The sequence below is a fragment of the Bombina bombina genome, chromosome 7, assembly GCF_027579735.1.
Source record: "Bombina bombina isolate aBomBom1 chromosome 7, aBomBom1.pri, whole genome shotgun sequence".
Lineage (NCBI taxonomy): Eukaryota > Metazoa > Chordata > Amphibia > Anura > Bombinatoridae > Bombina > Bombina bombina.
In genome coordinates this window covers 442,773,362-442,792,401 of record NC_069505.1, presented here as the reverse complement: position 1 = coordinate 442,792,401, position 19,040 = coordinate 442,773,362, and positions in this window count along the sequence as shown.

Sequence of the window (19,040 nt, the reverse complement as noted above, 5' to 3'; positions counted from 1 at the left end):
ATTGTTTAAAATTTAAAGTGACAGTAACATTTTTTTTGTCTGTTAATTGTTTTTAAACATATTTCACTTTTTCTTTGTTTAGGTTATACTGGGGACACGTATGCACTAGATTTAGTGTTTTTTTACATTTCAAGAGACAGTAACAGAGTTATCTGTTAGTCTTTATTTTAGGATTTTTTACTATTTTTAATGTTTTTGTTTAAATCCAGCCTTTATGTCTCAGTATGGAATATGTTTACACAGAAATCTGTTACTCTTTAGTTTTAAAAGAGATCGTAACGTGTGTTAAAAAAAAAAAAAAAAGAGCAACTATGGTTTTGTTGCCTTTCTGCGACTCCTTCTACTATAGGAGTCTGTTGTCTGTGGTCGACCTGCCACGTATAATTATGGCCCTCTTACAGTGTCCTGCGCTTCCTCTAACATTTCATTCATCATAGTTTTTTCCTATGTAGAAGAACGTTTCTAGAGGAATTAATTTCAATTGTTATGATTGTTTAAAAATTGCTATCCCAGTTATTCTTCCCTGTTGACGAAGAGGAAGATACTTCGGGATTGTCTGTCAATGGATTCTCAGGCTCAGTTTAAATTATTTCTTTATTTGGTCCTGAATTTTTTTCTTTTGGTTTAGCTTTACTACCTCCGTATGTGACTTTGGAGGTTTTTAGCTATACTGGGCGACTTTGACTCTATGGGGTGGTATAGAGAACCGCATTCCCGTTAACTAAGAGGACGGTTTTCCGCTGCAACTTTGCTGGAGGCTGGGCACGCCTTCTAGTCCTGCCTCCCTCTAAGTTACCTTTCGTGGTAGGTGAGATCTTAAAGAGGATCATACACCAGGACTCATACTGACTACCAGCTGTCGGTAACAGCGTATGGCCTGTGTTCTCCGATTCTACCAATTCAGACTATCCCCTGGCTGACGTGCCAGGCTAAGATACAAGCCCTTGAGTTGGCTAATGTCTTTTATTTCCACTCTGTTCCAGCTCCAATCCAAATAGGTGGTGGGCAGAGTAATTTCGTTTCCTTTCGAAACTTTATGGGAATCCCCCTTTCCTTAAGCAGGAAGGTATCTATTCTCAAACCAAGTCTATCTGGAGACCAAATCAGTCTTGGACCAAGGGTACACAACCCAAGAAGCCCGCTGCTGCTCCCAAGACAGCATGAAGGGGTGGCCCTCGATCCGGGACCGGATCTAGTAGGGGGCAGACTTTCTCTCTTTGTCCAGGCTTGGATAAGAGACGTTCAGGATCCATGGACACTAGAAATCGTGTCCCAAGGATATCAGTTGGAGTTAAAAAATTCCTCCCCAAGAGGAAGGTTTCTTCTTTCACGATTGTCTGTAGACCAGATATAAGAGAGGCGTTTTTACGTTGTGTAAAAGACCTCTCCACTATGGGAGTAATTTGTCCCGTTCCGATACAGGGGCAATGAGGGGACGTTTCGACCCATTTTAGTTCTCAAGAGTTTAAACAAGTTCCTCAGAGTCCCATCCTTCAAGATGGAGACGATTCAAACAATTCTCCCATTGATCCAAGAGGGACAATATGACTACCATGGACTTAAAGGATATCTTCATATTCCTATTCACAAGGATCATCACTAGTTCCTAAGGTTTGCCTTCCTAGACAAACATTTTCAGTTCGTAGCTCTTGCTTTCAGGCTGGCCACGGCACCCAGAATTTTTACGAAGGTTCTAGGCTCTCTGCTGGCGGTTCTTAGACCGCAGGGAATTGCAGTGGCGCCTTATCTGGACGATATTCTAATCCAGGCGTCTTATCAATTGACAAAGTCTCATACCGACATGGTTCTGTCCTTTCTAAGGACTCACGGGTGAAAGGTGAATATAGGAAAGAGTTCACTAATTCCACAGACAAGGGTTCCTTTCCTGGGAACTCTAATAGATTCTGTATTCATGAAAATCTTCTTGACGGAAGTCAGAAAATTAATAATTCTGAATACTTGCCGAGCCCTTCAGTCCAATCCTCGGGCATCAGTGGCTCAGTGCATGGAGGTAATTGGATTAATGGTGGCGGCTATGGACATCATTCTGTTTGCTCGTTTTCATCTCAGACTTCTAAAAGCTGAGCATGCTCAGACAGTGGAATAGAGATTATGCAAATTTGTCTCCTCAGATAGATCTAGATCAGGAGACAAGAGACTCTCTTCTTTGGTGGTTGTCGCTGGATCATCTGTCCCAAGGGACGTGCTTCCGCAGACCTTCATGGGTGATAGTGACAACGGTCGCCAGTCTACTAGGATGGGGTGCAGTCTGGATTTCCCTGAAGGCTCAGGGTGTGTGGACTCGGTCGGAGTCTCTGCTTCCAATCAATATTCTGGAATTGAGAGCAATATTCAATGTGCTTCAGACTTGGCCTCAGTTGGCTTCGGCAAAGTTAATCTGGTTTGTTGGACAACATGGCGACTGTGGCTTACATCAATCATTAGGGAGGAACAAGGAGTTCCTTGGCGATGACAGAAGTATCCAAGATAATTCAGTGGGCAAAGGCTCACTCTTGCTATCTGTCAGCAATATACATCCCAGGAGTGGACAACTGGGAAGCGGATTTCTTGAGCAGACAGACGTTCCATCCGGGAGAGTGGGAACTCCATCCAGAGGGCTTTGCCAACCTGATTCTCAGACCGGAGTTGGCTCTTATGGCATCTCGTTAGAATGCCAAGCTCCCGAGATACGGATCCAGGTCCAGGGATCCTCGGTCCGAACTGATAGATGCCTTGGCAGTGCCTTGGTCGTTCAACCTAGCTTATGTGTTTCCACCGTTTGTTCTCCTTCCTCGGGTGATTGCTCGGATCAAACAGGAGAGGGCTTCAGTGATTCTCTTCGCTCCTGCGTGGCCTCGCAGGAATTGGTATGCCGATCTGGAAGCTTCCATTGAGGCAGGACCTTATCATTCAGGGACCCTTCCATCTTCCGAATCTAGTTTCTCTGCAGCTGTCTGCTTGGAGATTGAATGCTTGATTTTATCTAAGCGAGGGTTTTCTGATACGGTCATTGAAACCTTGATTCAGGCACGTAAGCCTGTTAATAAAAAAAAAAAAAATTTACCATAAGATTTGGCGTAAATATCTTTATTGGTGCGAATCCAAGGGCTACTCATGGAGTAGGGTTAGGATTCCAAGGATTTTATCTTTTTCCAGGAAGGATTGGAGAAAGGGTTGTCAGCAAGTTCCTTAAAAGGACAGATTTCTGCTTTGTCTAATTTGCTACACAAACGTCTGGCAGATGTTCAATTTTTTTGTCAGGCTCTGACTAGAATCAGGCCTGTGTTTAGACCAATTGCTCCTCCTTGGAGTTTGAATTTAGTAATTAATGTTCTTCAAGGGGTTCTGTTTGAACCTATGCATTCCATAGATATTGAGTTGTTATCTTGGTAAGTTTTATTTTTGGTTGCTATTTCTTCTGCTCGCAGAGTTTCCGAGCTTTCTGCTGTACAATGTGATTCTCCTTTATCTTATGTTCCATTCTGATAAGGTGGTCTTATGTACCTAAGGTTGTTTCTAATAAGGATATTAATCAGGAAATTGTTGTTCCTTCCTTGTGTCCTAACTCTTCTTCTAAGAAGGAGCGTTTGTTACATAACTTGGACGTGGTTCGTGCCCTGAAGTTTTACTTACAGGCAACTAAAGATTTTCGTCCATCATCATCATCATTCATTGTTTTTTCTGGGAGACGTAGGGGCCAGAGAGCTACGGCTACTTCTCTTTGGCTGAGGAGTATCATCCATTTGGCATACTGGACAGCAGCCTCCTGAAAGAATTATGGCTCATTCTACTAGGGCTGTGGCTTCTTCATGGGCATTTAAAAACAATGCTTCTGTTGAACAGATTTGCAAGGCTGCAACTTGGTCGTCTCTTCACACTTTTTCCAAATTTAACAGATTTGATACTTTTGCCTCGTCCGAGGCTGTTTTTGGGAGAAAGGTTCTTCAAGCAGTGGTGCCTTCCGTTTAGGTTCCTGTCTTGTCCCTCCCTTTCATCCGTGTCCTATAGCTTTGGTATTGTATCCCATAAGTAAGGATGAAATCCGTGCACTCATCATATCTTGGAAAAGAAAAGGAAATTTATGCTTACCTGATAAATGTATATCTTTTACGATATGACGAGTCCACGGCCCACCCTGTCATTTTTCTAGAGACAGATTTTTATTTTTGTTAATCTTCAGTCACCTCTGCTCCTTGGCTTTTCCTTTCTTTTCATAACTTCGGTTGAATGACTGGAGTGGGAGGGAAGGGAGGAGCTATTTGCCTCCTCCTACTGACCAGGAGGCGATATCCCATAAGTATGGATGAAATCCGTGGACTCGTCATATCGTAAAAGAAATAAATTTATCAGGTAAGCATAAATTTCCTTTTTACAAGGAATTCTTGTATAATGATAAATGCTGACAGCCTATGCTGTCAACATTAATCGATGTGTGGCGGACATGATCTGCTATAGCGGATCATGTCCGTCCGCTCGCACATTGTTAAATCGGGCCCCAAGTGGCTGCTTTGCAGATTTGATCAACTGAAGCTTCATTCTTGAAAGCCCAAGATGTGGCGACTGATCTAGTAGAATTAGCTGTTATTCTCTGAGGCGGAGACTGTCCCGCCTCCAAATAAGCTTTGTGAATCGGAAGTTTCAACCAAGATGTCAAAGAAATGGCAGAGACTTTCTGACCTTTTCTAGAACCAAAAAAAAATAAATTAGACTAGAAGTCTTTCTGAAATCTTTAGTAGCCTCAACATCCAAAGAATGTAAAGGTCTTTCAAGTGTATTCTTAGGATTAGGACACAAGGAAGAAACAATAATTTTCCTATTAATGTTGTTAGAATTCACAACGTTAGGCAAAAATTTAAACAATTCAGGATCACACCCTTTCTGGATCTTTGTTACCATCATGCATCTATTATTTGAATTTTAACAATAAAGCAATCTTCAGCAAATTTTCTTACCCCTGAGTGCACCGGATTTATTTTGTTTTTTGAAAAATTTAAACAAAGTCTGCAAAACAGCTTTATCTTGATGGAAAATCGGATAAGGAGACTCGCGAGAGAGCAGACAATTCAGAAACTCTTCTAGCAGAAGAGATAGCCAAGAGGAATAACACTTTCTAAGAAAGTAGTTTAATGTCCATAGAATCTTAGAGGAAGTGACAAAGGTTGGCAACTGGACCTTCGGACAAGATCCGCATACCAGAACCTGTGAGGCTATGCTGGTGCTATCAGAAACGCATAAGATTTTTCCATTATGATCTTTGAGATCACTCTTGGAAGAAGAACCAGAGGTGGAAAAAAGTAAACAGGTTGGTGAAACCAAGAAACTGCTAGAGCATCCATCATTTCCGCCTGAGGATCCCTGGACCTGAAGAGGTGTCTGGGAAATTTCTTGTTCAGAAGAGAGGCCATCAGATCTATATCTAGAAGACCCCACATCTGCACAACCTGATAGAATACATCTGGATGGAGAGACCACTCCCCCAGATATAGTGTGTGACGCTGATATAATTCGCTTCCCAATTGTCTACACCTGGTATATGAATCAGGATGTAGAAAGACAAAAGAAGAGGCGCCTCTTTTGTCTTTCTACATCCTTCTTCAGATCACCTGACATTAAGGTGTGAGGAGAGTGCTGCCACCGTCAGCGACCTCTGTCCCAATACCGGATGAATAGGCTTTCCAAATGATGAACTGCCTTATTTGTATATTTGAATAGCCACTTGTTGGCATTGTTTTATTTTATTTACATATACCTGATCTATTTTTTTTTATCAGTTATATATACCAGCCCTGGTTGGCTGCCCTCTGTCACTAGCGCCCCCTATTAGGAGTGTGTTTCTCCTGTGTAATGGTATATGAATCGCAGTGATTGGACAAGAGTTGGATTCCGCCCAAGAAAGTATTAGAGATACTTCTTTCATTGCTAGGTGACTACGCGTCCCCCCTTGATGATTGACATATGCCACTGTAGTGACATTGTCTATTTGAAACCAAATATACGGTTCTCTCTTTAGTAGAGGCCAAGCCTGAAGAGCTTGAGAAAATAGCACGTAGTTATAAGATATTGATTGGTAACTTCGCCTCTCGAGGATTCCAAACTCCTTGTGCTGTCATAGACCACCAAACTGCTCCTAAACCTGTGAGACTTTAATCTGTTGTGAACACAATCCAGGTAGGATGAACATAGAATGCCCCTTGAACAATAAGGTTATGGTTTTACCACTAAGTCAAAGAGAGTTGAGTGTTGGGATTTAAGTATATCAATTGTGATATCTGTGTATAATCCTTGCACCATTGGTGCAACATGGAAAGCGGTAGAGGTCTCATATGAAAAAAAAAGTAAAAGGGATCACATCCGATGCTGCAATCATGAGACCTAAAACTTCCATGCACATAGCCACTGAAGTGAATGATAGAGACGGAAGGTTTAGACAAACTGAAACCAATCTCAAACATCTTTTCTGTTAAATTCAGTATCCATGAATCTATCCCTATCTGGAAATCTAAAAAGGTGACCTTTGTCTGAGGGATCGAGAAACTCTTTGGTAAATTGATCCTCCAATCATGTCTGAAGAAACAACAGAAGTTGTTTTGTGTGAGATTCTGCTAAATGAAAAGATTGAGCTAGTACTAAGATATCGTCCAAATAAGGAAATGCTGCAATACCCTGCTCTCCGATTACAGATAGAAGGGCACCTAGAACTCTTGAGAATATTCTTTGTGCTGTTGCAAGGCCAAACGGAAGAGTGATAAATTGGTAATGCTTGTTTAGAAAAGAGATTCTTAGAAATTGATAGTGATCTGGATGAATCAGAATGTGAAGGTAAGCGTCCTGTAAGTCTATTGTGGACAGGAAGTGACCTTGCTGAACAAAAGGCAGAATAGTTCTTATAGTCACCATCTTGAAATTTGGGACTCTTACAAAACGATTTAAACTTTTCAGATCCAAAATTGGTCTGAAAGCATTTTCCTTCTTTGGTACAATGAATAGATTTGACTAAAAACCCAATCCTTGTTCCTGCTGTGGAACTGGGACAGTTACCCCTGAAAGATTTAGGTCTGAAACGCATTTCAGAAAGGCTTGAGCTTTTAATGGGGTTTTCTTCTATAAGGTACGACGAGCCCACGGATTCATCCTTTACTTGTGGGATATTATCCTCCTGCTAACAGCACCACAGCAGAGCTGTCTATATAGCTCCTCCCTTAGCTCCACCCCCCAGTCATTATCTTTGCCTACTCTAAGTACTAGGAAGGGTAAAGTGAAAGAGGTGATAAAATATTAGTTTTTAATTTCTTCAAGCAAGAGTTTATTTCAAATGGTACCGGTGTGTACTATTTACTCTCAGGCAGCAGATGGATGAAGACTTCTGCCTGGAGGATGATGATCTTAGCATTTGTAACTAAGATCCAATGCTGTTCCCACAGAGGCTGAGGAGTACAGGAAACTTCAGTGTGAGGAATGTTTTCATGCTATACAGCAGTGAGGTATGTTCAGTCATATTTTTCTGGAGAGACTGTGTATTTCAGAAAGGCTGACAGTATACACATGAGGGTAAGCAGTAATCCTAAGAGCTAATAATAAGGGTATTACTAAGCTTGCATAAGGGGCTAATTACAAAAATGGTTGACACTGAGTTGTAAATGTTTGTGGGCAAACGTTTTTATGAACTGGGAGTGCTGTTAACGTTTTGTGGGCAATAACGTTTTGGGCAACTTTATTGAGGGTACACTTGGCTTATTTTTTTGGGTCTCAGAAACCACATGGCTAGTTAAAACCGCTCTGGTGTGGTTCTTTGAGGCTGTAGAGACATCGAGTGAGTTGGGCGGGGCCTATTTTCACGCCTCAGACGCGCAGTTATTTTCTTGCAGCAAGCTCTAACTCCTGAGGGCCCTGGTGGATGTTTTGGGCCAAATTGAAGCTTTAACCCCACATTTACTACCCTGAGGGCAGGTAGGGCCACAGCAGGGCTGTGGAAGGGTGCTGAGGGTGTTTCTTTCCGAATTTAGGCCTAATTTCAATCCGGTTTGCACATTAAAGGGTTAAATGTTATAATTCCTTGTGGGGCAATCTTAACTACATATATTGTGTCTGCTTGCAAAATTTTGAAAAATATGGTGCATTTTAAGGCTGTTTTGCAGAACGTGTATGCTTTTTTTCCTCTTAAAGGCGCAGTACCATTTTTTAAGAGTGTTATTTTTTTCACTAAATAAAGTGTTTTCATGCTTGTTTGTAGTCCTTACTAGCCTGTTCAACATGTCTGACATTGAGGAAAGTCAATGTTCAATATGTTTAGAAGCCATTGTGGAACCTCCACTTAGAATGTGTCCCTCATGCACTGAAAGGTCAATAAATTGCAAAGAACATATTTTAGCTACTAAAAGTATGTCGCAGGATGATTCTCAGTCAGAAGGGAATCAGGTTATGCCATCTAATTCTCCTCAAGTGTCACAACCATTAACGCCCACACAAGCAACGCCAAGTACTTCTAGTGCGTCTAATTCTTTTACCCTGCAAGATATGGCCGCAGTTATGACTACTGCCCTCACAGAGGTTTCATCTAAGCTGCCTGGGTTGCAGGGGAAGCGCAGTATGTCTGGTGTGAGAACAAACGCTGAGCCCTCTGACGCTTTATTAGCCATATCCGATGTTCCCTCACAATGTTCTGAGTTGGGGCTGAGGAATTCTGAGATTTCTGATTCAGGAAATTTGTTCCCTCAGACAGACTCAGATATGACGGCTTTTAAATTTAAACTAGAACACCACCGCTTATTGCTCAGGGAGGTTTTAGCGACTCTGGATGATTGTGACCCTATTGTAGTTCCAGGGAAATTGTGTAAAATGGACAGATTCCTAGAGGTTCCTGCCTACACTGATGTTTTTCCGGTCCCTAAGAGGATTTCGGACATTGTTACTAAGGAGTGGGATAGACCAGGTATTCCATTCGCTCCCCCTCCTACTTTTAAGAAAATGTTTCCCATATCAGACACCATGCGGGACTCATGGCAGACGGTCCCTAAGGTGGAGGGAGCTATTTCTACCCTGGCTAAGCGTACAACTATACCTATTGAGGACAGTTGTGCTTTCAAAGATCCTATAGATAAAAAATTAGAGGGTCTCCTGAAGAAAATAAATGTTCTTCAAGGGGTTCCGTTTGAACCTATGCATTCCATAGATATTAAGCTTATATCTTGGAAAGTTCTGTTTTTAGTTTTTAGTTGCTATCTCTTCGGCTCGAAGAGTTTCTGAACTATCTGAATGCAATAACCCTAAGTCTTGAATACTGAAATAATATATGTTTGTAGGTATTCCTATTTATGCAGTTCCCAATGAGGAGTGGGAACTGATACCTCTTAGGAATAACAGTGGTGATTAGTGAAATAAAGAATAAAGTTTAAATGTCTCAAGAGTAAAAGTAATATACACTTGGACAAATATAACTCTGTTCAGAGATTAAGGATCAAATTTAACAGACTTGAGCTTTTTGTAGTAAACGCAAAGTGAGAAAGTTCAGACTTGAGCTTTGTGTAGTAACACTAAAATGAAAAATATTGTAAAGTTTTGGCCTAAGAGGATTATTTATAATAGAGTCACAGCATCCGTTATGTAACAGGCAGAGGTGAACTGTATTCTTTGTTAATTAGTATAACCAGAGAAAATACTTTGTTATTGGCAGTTCATATATAATGATTCATATAGGTGATAAGTTCACAGTGGTTAATAACGTTATTTAGTGCATAAATCAATAAACCAAATACTTGCGTTTACGCCCCTGGTTTAGTTGGTAGATGAAATCCTTATTGCGCTGATATTATTCCTCAGGTAAGAGTGTTTGGGGAGCGGTCACAAGCAGAGAGTGTAGCTGATGCAGAGACGCTGTTCCGGAATCCTGATTCACACGCTGAGCGGCTGGTGACGTCAGCGTGCTGTGAAAACGCAACTGTTTGATTTAGTGAAGCGGTTCTGATGTGATGAAAAAATGTACAGAATAACTTTAAATTTGGATTCTTAGTTCTTAGATGGTAAGTTCTATTTTGATAAGTAAGTTTAGATTGTTAGATCCTTGTAAAGAATTTGGATTATATTCAGTAATACTTAGGAGCTGGATTAGAATTCTGTTGAATATCTTTCACCATACACTTGCAATTATCAAGCAATTGGCAAAGTGCTTGAGTCCCTCCTTAAATAGGAGTTCCAGTCTGAGACTGAGTATTTCTTAAAGGGACATTATTTACCACATGTGAACACTTAAAGGGAGTAGTATTATGACAGATCCCCCCTTTCAGGATGCCCTCCATCTTCCCCCAGCACATGGTTTCGTGGGATATTTTTTATGGAATTCAGAGAGCAAGTGAGGTGCATGAAGATTTGCATGATGTACCCAGGAATCCTCCTCATGTCCATAACCTTTCCAGTGAACCAAGTATTCCACTCGTCTCCAACGAATGCGGGAATCAAGGATCTTTTCTATTTCATATTCCGATTGATCAGGTTCCGCTATGATGGAAGTATTGGTCATAGTTGGTTGAGTGTTGTTATTCCCACGGAAAGGTTTTAACAGGGAAACATGAAAAGAGGGATGTATCTTTAAGTTACTTGGAAGTTTTAGAGTGACTGCATTAGGATTAATGATCTTTGTGATAGTATAAGGACCAATAAATTGATTTGCAAGTTTTTTACAGGGTACTGTGAGTTTAAGATTCTTAGTAGATAGAAGAACACGATCACCAACTTTATAGGTTGGAGGGTTACATCTTTTAGTGTCGTAATATTTCTTTTGTGTGGATTTGGCTTCTTCGAGATGTCTTTTCAATAAAGTAAGGTAGGTGTTTAGATTTTGGGTGTAATTAGAAACGGCAGGGTTAACGGATACTAGGTCCCTACCAGGTAGAGACTTAGGATGGTATCCGTAGGTGGCATGGAATGGAGAGGTTTTGGTAGAGGTGTTCATGGAGTTATTATACGCGAATTCTGCCAATGGTAGCCAATCGGCCCAATCATCCTGAAGATGGGAAACATAGCAGCGAAGATATTGTTCCAGGGTTTGATTTGTACGTTCAGTCAATCCATTGGATTGTGGATGGAATGATGTAGAGAGTCTTGATGAGATTTGAAGAATTCGACATAATTCCCTCCAGAATCGAGAGGTAAATTGTGTTCCACGGTCTGAGACAATGGAAGTAGGTAATCCATGCAGTTTCACAATGTGAGACATAAAGATTTTTGCTGTATTAAGGGCAGTTGGTAATGATTTTAAAGGGATGAAGTGGGCCAGTTTAGTCAAGTGATCAACTACAACCAGAATGGTGGTAAATTGGTTGTAAGGTGGTAACTCCACTATGAAGTCCATCGCTATCATAGACCATGGAACCTCTGGAATGGGTAAGGAGCACATAAGACCAAATGGTCTATGATGGTCTTTCTTATTTCTAGCGCATGTTTCACAACTTGTTACAAATTTTACTACATCTTGATTTAATTGTGGCCACCAGAAGGTTCTTTTAATGAGTTCCTGTGTCTTTGTTATTCCAGGGTGTCCAGAAAGCGGAGAATTATGATAGTGTTGTATCAATTCAAGTCGTAGGGATGAGGGTATATAGGTCTTATTGTTGTAAGTTTTTAATCCTGTCTTTTCATCTGTTACACAGAATGGAGGAATCTCTGTGTCTGATTGTAGAGCGTCTACTATTTCTGTGAGTAGAGAAGTGGCAGATGCGATAATCTTGTGAGGGGCTATGATGTCTTTGTCCTCTGGTTCTTCACAGATTGGTTCCAAGGATCTAGAGAGGGCGTCTGCTTTCATATTTTTTGACCCAGGACGATAAGTGATTAAAAAGTCGAACCTGTCCAGAAACAAAGCCCATCGTACCTGTCTGGAAGAAAGTGTTTTATTATTCTTTAAATATTGAAGATTCTTGTGATCAGTGAAGATATAAAATGGTTTGGAGGTGCCCTCAAGTAAATGCCTCCAATGTTCCAGAGCACATTTGATCGCTAATAATTCCTTGTCTCCCACTGAGTAGTTTCTTTCAGCATTCGAGAGTGATCTAGAGTAGTATGCAATCGGATGTAAAGTAGGGTTAGTCAAACTTTGTTGTGAGAGAACTGCCCCAATTCCGGTGTTAGATGCATCAACCTCTACTGTATACTGGTAATCAGGATGGGGAAGCTGTAATATGGGAGCCGATGAGAATTTGGTTTTTAAGAGTTGAAAGGAATCATGAGCATCTTTGTCCCATTTGAACTTTTGTTTGCCGGTCAGTCTGGTTAATGGTTTGACAATTGTAGAAAAATCTTTTATGAATCGTCTATAAAAATTGGCGAATCCCAGAAATCTTTGTAATGATTTTAAAGAAGTGGGTTTAGCCCAATTGAGTATAGCGGATACCTTTTCAGGATCCATAGTTATACCAGTAGGGGAAATTATGTATCCCAAAAATTTTATAGTCTTTACGTGGAAACAACACTTCTCCATCTTGGCATAGAGTTGATGTTCACGCAGTCTAGCTAATACCCATCTTACATGTTTAATATGTTCTGTCATATTACGAGAGTATATTAAAATATCGTCTAAATAAACCACCACGCACACATCCATAAGGTCTTTAAAGATATCATTTATAAAATATTGGAATGTGGCGGGGGCATTCGTGAGACCGAACGGCATGACATTATACTGGAATAAGCCGTAACGCGTCCTAAAAGCCGTTTTCCATTCATCCCCACTCTTCATCCTGATAAGGTTGTATGCACCTTTAAGATCTAATTTGGTGAAAATTGTTGCTTCATTCAACCTTTCTAGAAGCTCAGGGATGAGAGGAAGGGGGTATCTGTTTTTAATGGTTATGGAATTAAGTGCTCTGTAATCGATAATCGGTCGCCTTGTACCGTCTTTGTTAGTAACAAAAAAAATACCTGCAGCAGCAGGAGATGTACTAGGAGAGATAAAGCCTTTACGCAGGTTATCATCTAGATATTCCCTCAGGAATTGCAATTCTTTTTGAGATAATGGGTAAATTCTTCCAAATGGTATGACTGCACCTGGTTTTGTATCTATAGGGCAGTCATATGGTCGGTGTGGAGGAAGATTTTCTGCTTCTTTGAGATTGAATACGTCTGCGAATTCAGCGTATTCTTGAGGTAAAGCAGAAACAGCATTATTAATTTGTATATAAGGAAAACAAGTTGATGAACAATATGGAGAATCAAACTTTACCTTATTATCTGACCAATCAATAGTGGGGTTGTGTTTGGATAACCATGGGTAACCCAGAATGATGGGATGAATGGAACCAGGGATAATGTCATATGTGATATATTCTTTGTGACCATCATTTGTTGTAGTGAGTAGAGGAATGGTGTGGTGTGTAATGGGACCCTTTAAATAATTGGACCCATCAATGACCTTAACATATACTGGTATTTCTTTTAACACACAGGGTATTTTATTTGCATTAACTATTTTCTGATCTATGAACATTCCGAAAGCTCCGGAGTCAATCATAGCCTCGCTCTGGTAGAGGTGTTGATCCCACTGCAAAGACATAGATATGGTCAAATGATTATTAATTTCGGTAGAGATATTATTTATACTGTAAAAAGTCTTACCCCTCTTTTGACGAAGAAGGAGAGGGCATGTTGACACACTATGTTCCTTGTTAGCACAGTACATGCATAGATTAGATAAGCGACGTCTTGTCTTTTCTTCTGGAGTTAATGGTCCTTTTATGGTTCCAATTTCCATGGGTACTGCTGATGTGTTAGGTTTGTCATAATGTACAGGATAGTGTTTCTTTGTATATGGTTCAGGATGTTGTTTTTCTAACTTTCTTTCCCGGTAGCGACGATCCATTGATATACTAACTTTCATTAGTGCATCCAAGGTTTCGGGCAATTCAATTCGAGAGAGTTCATCTTAAACCCAGTCTAAATTGATTTTTTAGACTGACAAGATTCCATTGTGAATCAGTAGCCCAGAGTTGGAATTCGGCTATATAATCTTCAACCGCCCTTTTCCCCTGTCTTAGAGCTCTCAGATTCAGTTCAGCAGTGTTTTGTTTGTTGGTATCCTCGTATAGGGTAGACATTGCTGTGAAGAAGTTTTCTAAAGATTCAAGTATAGGATCCCCAGACTCAAAGAATCTATCGGCCCATGCTCTGGGTTCCCCACTCAGGTATGAGATTGTGGTACAGACTTTAATGCGTTCAGTGCTGTACGTTTTGGGTTTCATAGCAAATAATAGTATACATGAATTCTTAAATTCACGATATTTTGAGCGAACCCCTGAGAAGGGATGTGGAGGGTTAATTTGGGGTTCAGGAGAATCAGTGGTTTTCTGTGTGAAGTAATCATCTATTAGGCGTTTAAGAGTGTTATTTTCAGTTTTAAGTTCATTTAAACCTTGTGCAAGTAGTTCAACCTTTTGGTTAAGGGTGCCAATTTCATTGGCCATTTGTGCAGGATCCATCTTATGTGTTCCTTTTTATTGGCTTTTTATTGGCTTGATAATTCTGCAATAACCCTAAGTCTTGAATACTGAAATAATATATGTTTGTAGGTATTCCTATTTATGCAGTTCCCAATGAGGAGTGGGAACTGATACCTCTTAGGAATAACAGTGGTGATTAGTGAAATAAAGAATAAAGTTTAAATGTCTCAAGAGTAAAAGTAATATACACTTGGACAAATATAACTCTGTTCAGAGATTAAGGATCAAATTTAACAGACTTGAGCTTTTTGTAGTAAACGCAAAGTGAGAAAGTTCAGACTTGAGCTTTGTGTAGTAACACTAAAATGAAAAATATTGTAAAGTTTTGGCCTAAGAGGATTATTTATAATAGAGTCACAGCATCCGTTATGTAACAGGCAGAGGTGAACTGTATTCTTTGTTAATTAGTATAACCAGAGAAAATACTTTGTTATTGGCAGTTCATATATAATGATTCATATAGGTGATAAGTTCACAGTGGTTAATAACGTTATTTAGTGCATAAATCAATAAACCAAATACTTGCGTTTACGCCCCTGGTTTAGTTGGTAGATGAAATCCTTATTGCGCTGATATTATTCCTCAGGTAAGAGTGTTTGGGGAGCGGTCACAAGCAGAGAGTGTAGCTGATGCAGAGACGCTGTTCCGGAATCCTGATTCACACGCTGAGCTGCTGGTGACGTCAGCGTGCTGTGAAAACGCAACTGTTTGATTTAGTGAAGCGGTTCTGATGTGATGAAAAAATGTACAGAATAACTTTAAATTTGGATTCTTAGTTCTTAGATGGTAAGTTCTATTTTGATAAGTAAGTTTAGATTGTTAGATCCTTGTAAAGAATTTGGATTATATTCAGTAATACTTAGGAGCTGGATTAGAATTCTGTTGAATATCTTTCACCATACACTTGCAATTATCAAGCAATTGGCAAAGTGCTTGAGTCCCTCCTTAAATAGGAGTTCCAGTCTGAGACTGAGTATTTCTTAAAGGGACATTATTTACCACATGTGAACACTTAAAGGGAGTAGTATTATGACACTGAATTGCAATGCGACTCGCCTTATCTTGTTTTCCATGCTGATAAGGTGGTTTTGCGTACCAAACCTGGATTCCTTCCTAAGGTTGTTACTAATAGGAATATCAATCAGGAAATTGTTGTTCCTTCTCTGTGTTCTAATCCTTCCTCTAAGAAGGCGATGTGGTTCGTGCTTTGAAGTTTTACTTGCAAGCAACCAAAGATTTTCGTCAAACATCTTCTTTGTTTGTTGTTTTGAGGTCAAAAAGCTACGGCTACCTCTCTTTCTTTTTGGCTGAAAAGCATCATCCGTTTGGCATACGAGACTGCTGGACAGCAGCCTCCTGAAAGGATTACAGCTCACTCTACTAGAGCGGTGGCTTCCACATGGGCTTTTAAAAATGATGCTTCTGTTGAACAGATTTGTAAGGCTGCGACTTGGTCTTCGCTTCATACATTTTCCAAATTTTACAAATTTGATACTTTTTGCTTTTTCTGAGGCTATTTTTGGGAGAAAAGTTCTTCAAGCAGTGGTGCCTTCTGTTTAACCATCTCCCTCCCTCCCGTTCATCCGTGTCCTGTAGCTTTGGTATTGTATCCCACAAGTAAAGGATGAATCTGTGGACTCGTCGTACCTTTTATAGAAGAAAAGTAAATTTATGCTTACCTGATAAATTAATTTCTTCTATGGTACGACGAATCCACGGCCCGCCCTGTCATTTTAAGACAGATTGAAGTTTAAACTCAAAAAATATAGTCACCTCTGCACCTTGTAGTTTCTCCTTTTTCTTCCTGTACCTTCGGTCGAATGACTGGGGGTGGAGCTAAGGGAGGAGCTATATAGACAGCTCTGCTGTGGTGCTCTTTGCCACTTCCTGTTAGCAGGAGGATAATATCCCACAAGTAAAGGATGAATCCGTGGACTTGTCGTACCATAGAAGAAATTAATTTATCAGGTAAGCATAAATTTACTTTTTTGGTACATGGGAAAGAATCTTCCAAAGGGAGGTCTTATTCTGTATCCTATTCGATACCCCTGAGAAATGTATATTCTGAATCAACTGATTTTGGAGAGTCTGTCCAAACTCTTTGAAATAGCTTTAGTCTGCCCCCTACCAGAAGAACCGGCTTGAGGGCTGCACGTTCATGTAGGTTTAGGGGCAGGATTTGGTTTCTTATAAGGCTTGTATTAGAGATAGTCTCCAATTAGAGCCAGAGGCCTTAGGTTAAGGAGTGGCTTTCTTTTGAAAGGAACAAAAAACTATTGGAAACTTTAAATTTACAATTACATTTCTTGTCTTGGGGCAGAAAAACTCCCTTACCCCCAGTGACAGTGAAGATAATAGAATCCAATTGTGAACCAAAAAGATGTTTACCTTGAAAAGAGAGAGAAGATAATCTAGTTTTAGACACCATGTCAGTATTCCAAGATTTAAGCCATAAAGCTCTACCTCTAGTTAGAATGACTAAATACATAGATTTGACATTGATCTTCATAACATCAATTATAACATCACAAATAAAATGATTTGCATGTTGAAGTAAAACAATGTTAGATTATTCAGAATCTGAAGACAACTGCTGTACTAAACTGTCCAACCAAAAAGTAGAAGCAGCAGCAACATCAGACATAGATAAAACAGGTCTAAGAACATAGCCGGTATGTCAATATGCCCTTCTAAGATAAGATTCAAGCTTTCTAGCTAAAGGATCCTTAAAATAAGTACTGTCTTCCATAGGAATAGTAGAACATTTGGCAAGAGTGGAAATTACCCCATCAACGTTAGGAACTGTTTCTTAAACTTCTAAATTGGCAACAGGTAAAGGATACAATTTCTTAAACCTACAAGAAGGGTTAAAAAGAGGTACAAGGTTTAGACCATTCTTTAGCAATCACAATAGAGATAGCGTTTGGAGTAGGAAATACGTCAGGAGTAATAACAGTAGTCTTAAATACAGAATTTAGACGATTACTAGCTTTATCATCAGGAGGTTTAGACTTCTCAATACCCAAAGTAAACAAAAATTATTTTAAGAGAGAGCAAATATATTATTATTATTATATATCTTAAATAAAAAAAGATGATTTGTCTCTATCTGTCTCTGATGTGGTGAAACCCCATCAGTAGAGGATACATCAGTATGCTGAAGGTCAGAACTTAAAGGGCCACTAAACCCAAAATATTTATTTCATGATTCAGATAGAGAATAGAAATTTAAACAACATAACAATTTACTTCCATTATTTATTTTGCTTCATTTTTTAAATATCCTTCGTTGAAAAAAAAGCAATGCACATGGTGAGCCAATCACACGAGGCTTCTATGTGCAGCAACCAATCAGCAGCTGTGAGCATATCTAGATATGCTTTTCATCAAAGAATATCAAGAGAATAAAACAAATTACATAATATAAGTAAATTAGAAAGATGTTTAAAATTGCATTCTCTTTCTAAATCATAAAAGAAAAAATGTGTGTGGCATGTCCCTTTAATTCACTAGGTTTAGGAAAATGTTGCAAAACCCTTTTACCTTTATTTGAAGGCAGAAAAGCAATCATTGCCTTCTCTATAGCTGCAGCAATAAAAATCTTTAATTTCTGTAGGAATGCTATGTACATTAGACTAAGATGGAATAACAGTGAGTGCATTTGTACGCATAGATATATTATCAGCATTTAACAAATTGTCAAAACAAGAGCCACATAATTGAGCTGAAGAATTTAGATCAGCTTTTTTACAACAAACACACTTAGCTTTTGGTAGACGTGTTCAGGCACCTCAAATCCTATGGTAACATCAGAGGCAGGTTCCGTTTGAGACATAATTTGGGGAAAAAACAAAATTTAAAAAAAAAAAAATCCTGCAAAATTATATCCATGCTCCTATATATGAATATCAGGCTTGAGAGTATGGGAAACAGAGCGAATATTTATAAAAAAAAGAAAACTGATTCATAAAATAATGCTGCAGGAAAGTGTTTTCTGAGAGTACTGAATGAGCTGAGGGCAGAGCTTACAGTGGGAAATTTTGGCGCAAAATGACGCGTCACGTATGACAGCGAATTTCAAATACACCTATCACTCTAAAGAGCAGGTAAGAAGCTAGTTTGTATATACAAAAAACTAAATGTACCTACAGTAAATAAAGCCTAAATGGATGCTGCATAAAATGTGATTATCAACATTCCATGAGGCTAATATAATACATAGCATCCTAATTTATAAATAAATTACTAGCTCCAAAAAACACTCTACCAACCTTGAAAATTTTTTAGCCACTAATTAAAGTTGCTAAAAAAGATCACTGAATTACTGACTCAAGGCATGTATACAAACAATATATAACAACTTTACTTAAAAAGTGCCCAATCCAGAGCTGACAGTGTCTTATATAATAAAATTATATATTTACTATGTAAGACACCCATCCCAGTACTGAAACATATCAGCAGAGGTAATGGTAGAGGAGTATATTGTTGATCTATAAAGGGAGGTAGCAGATGAATCCCTGCGACCGATTTACAGAAAGCCTTATGAAAATCTTT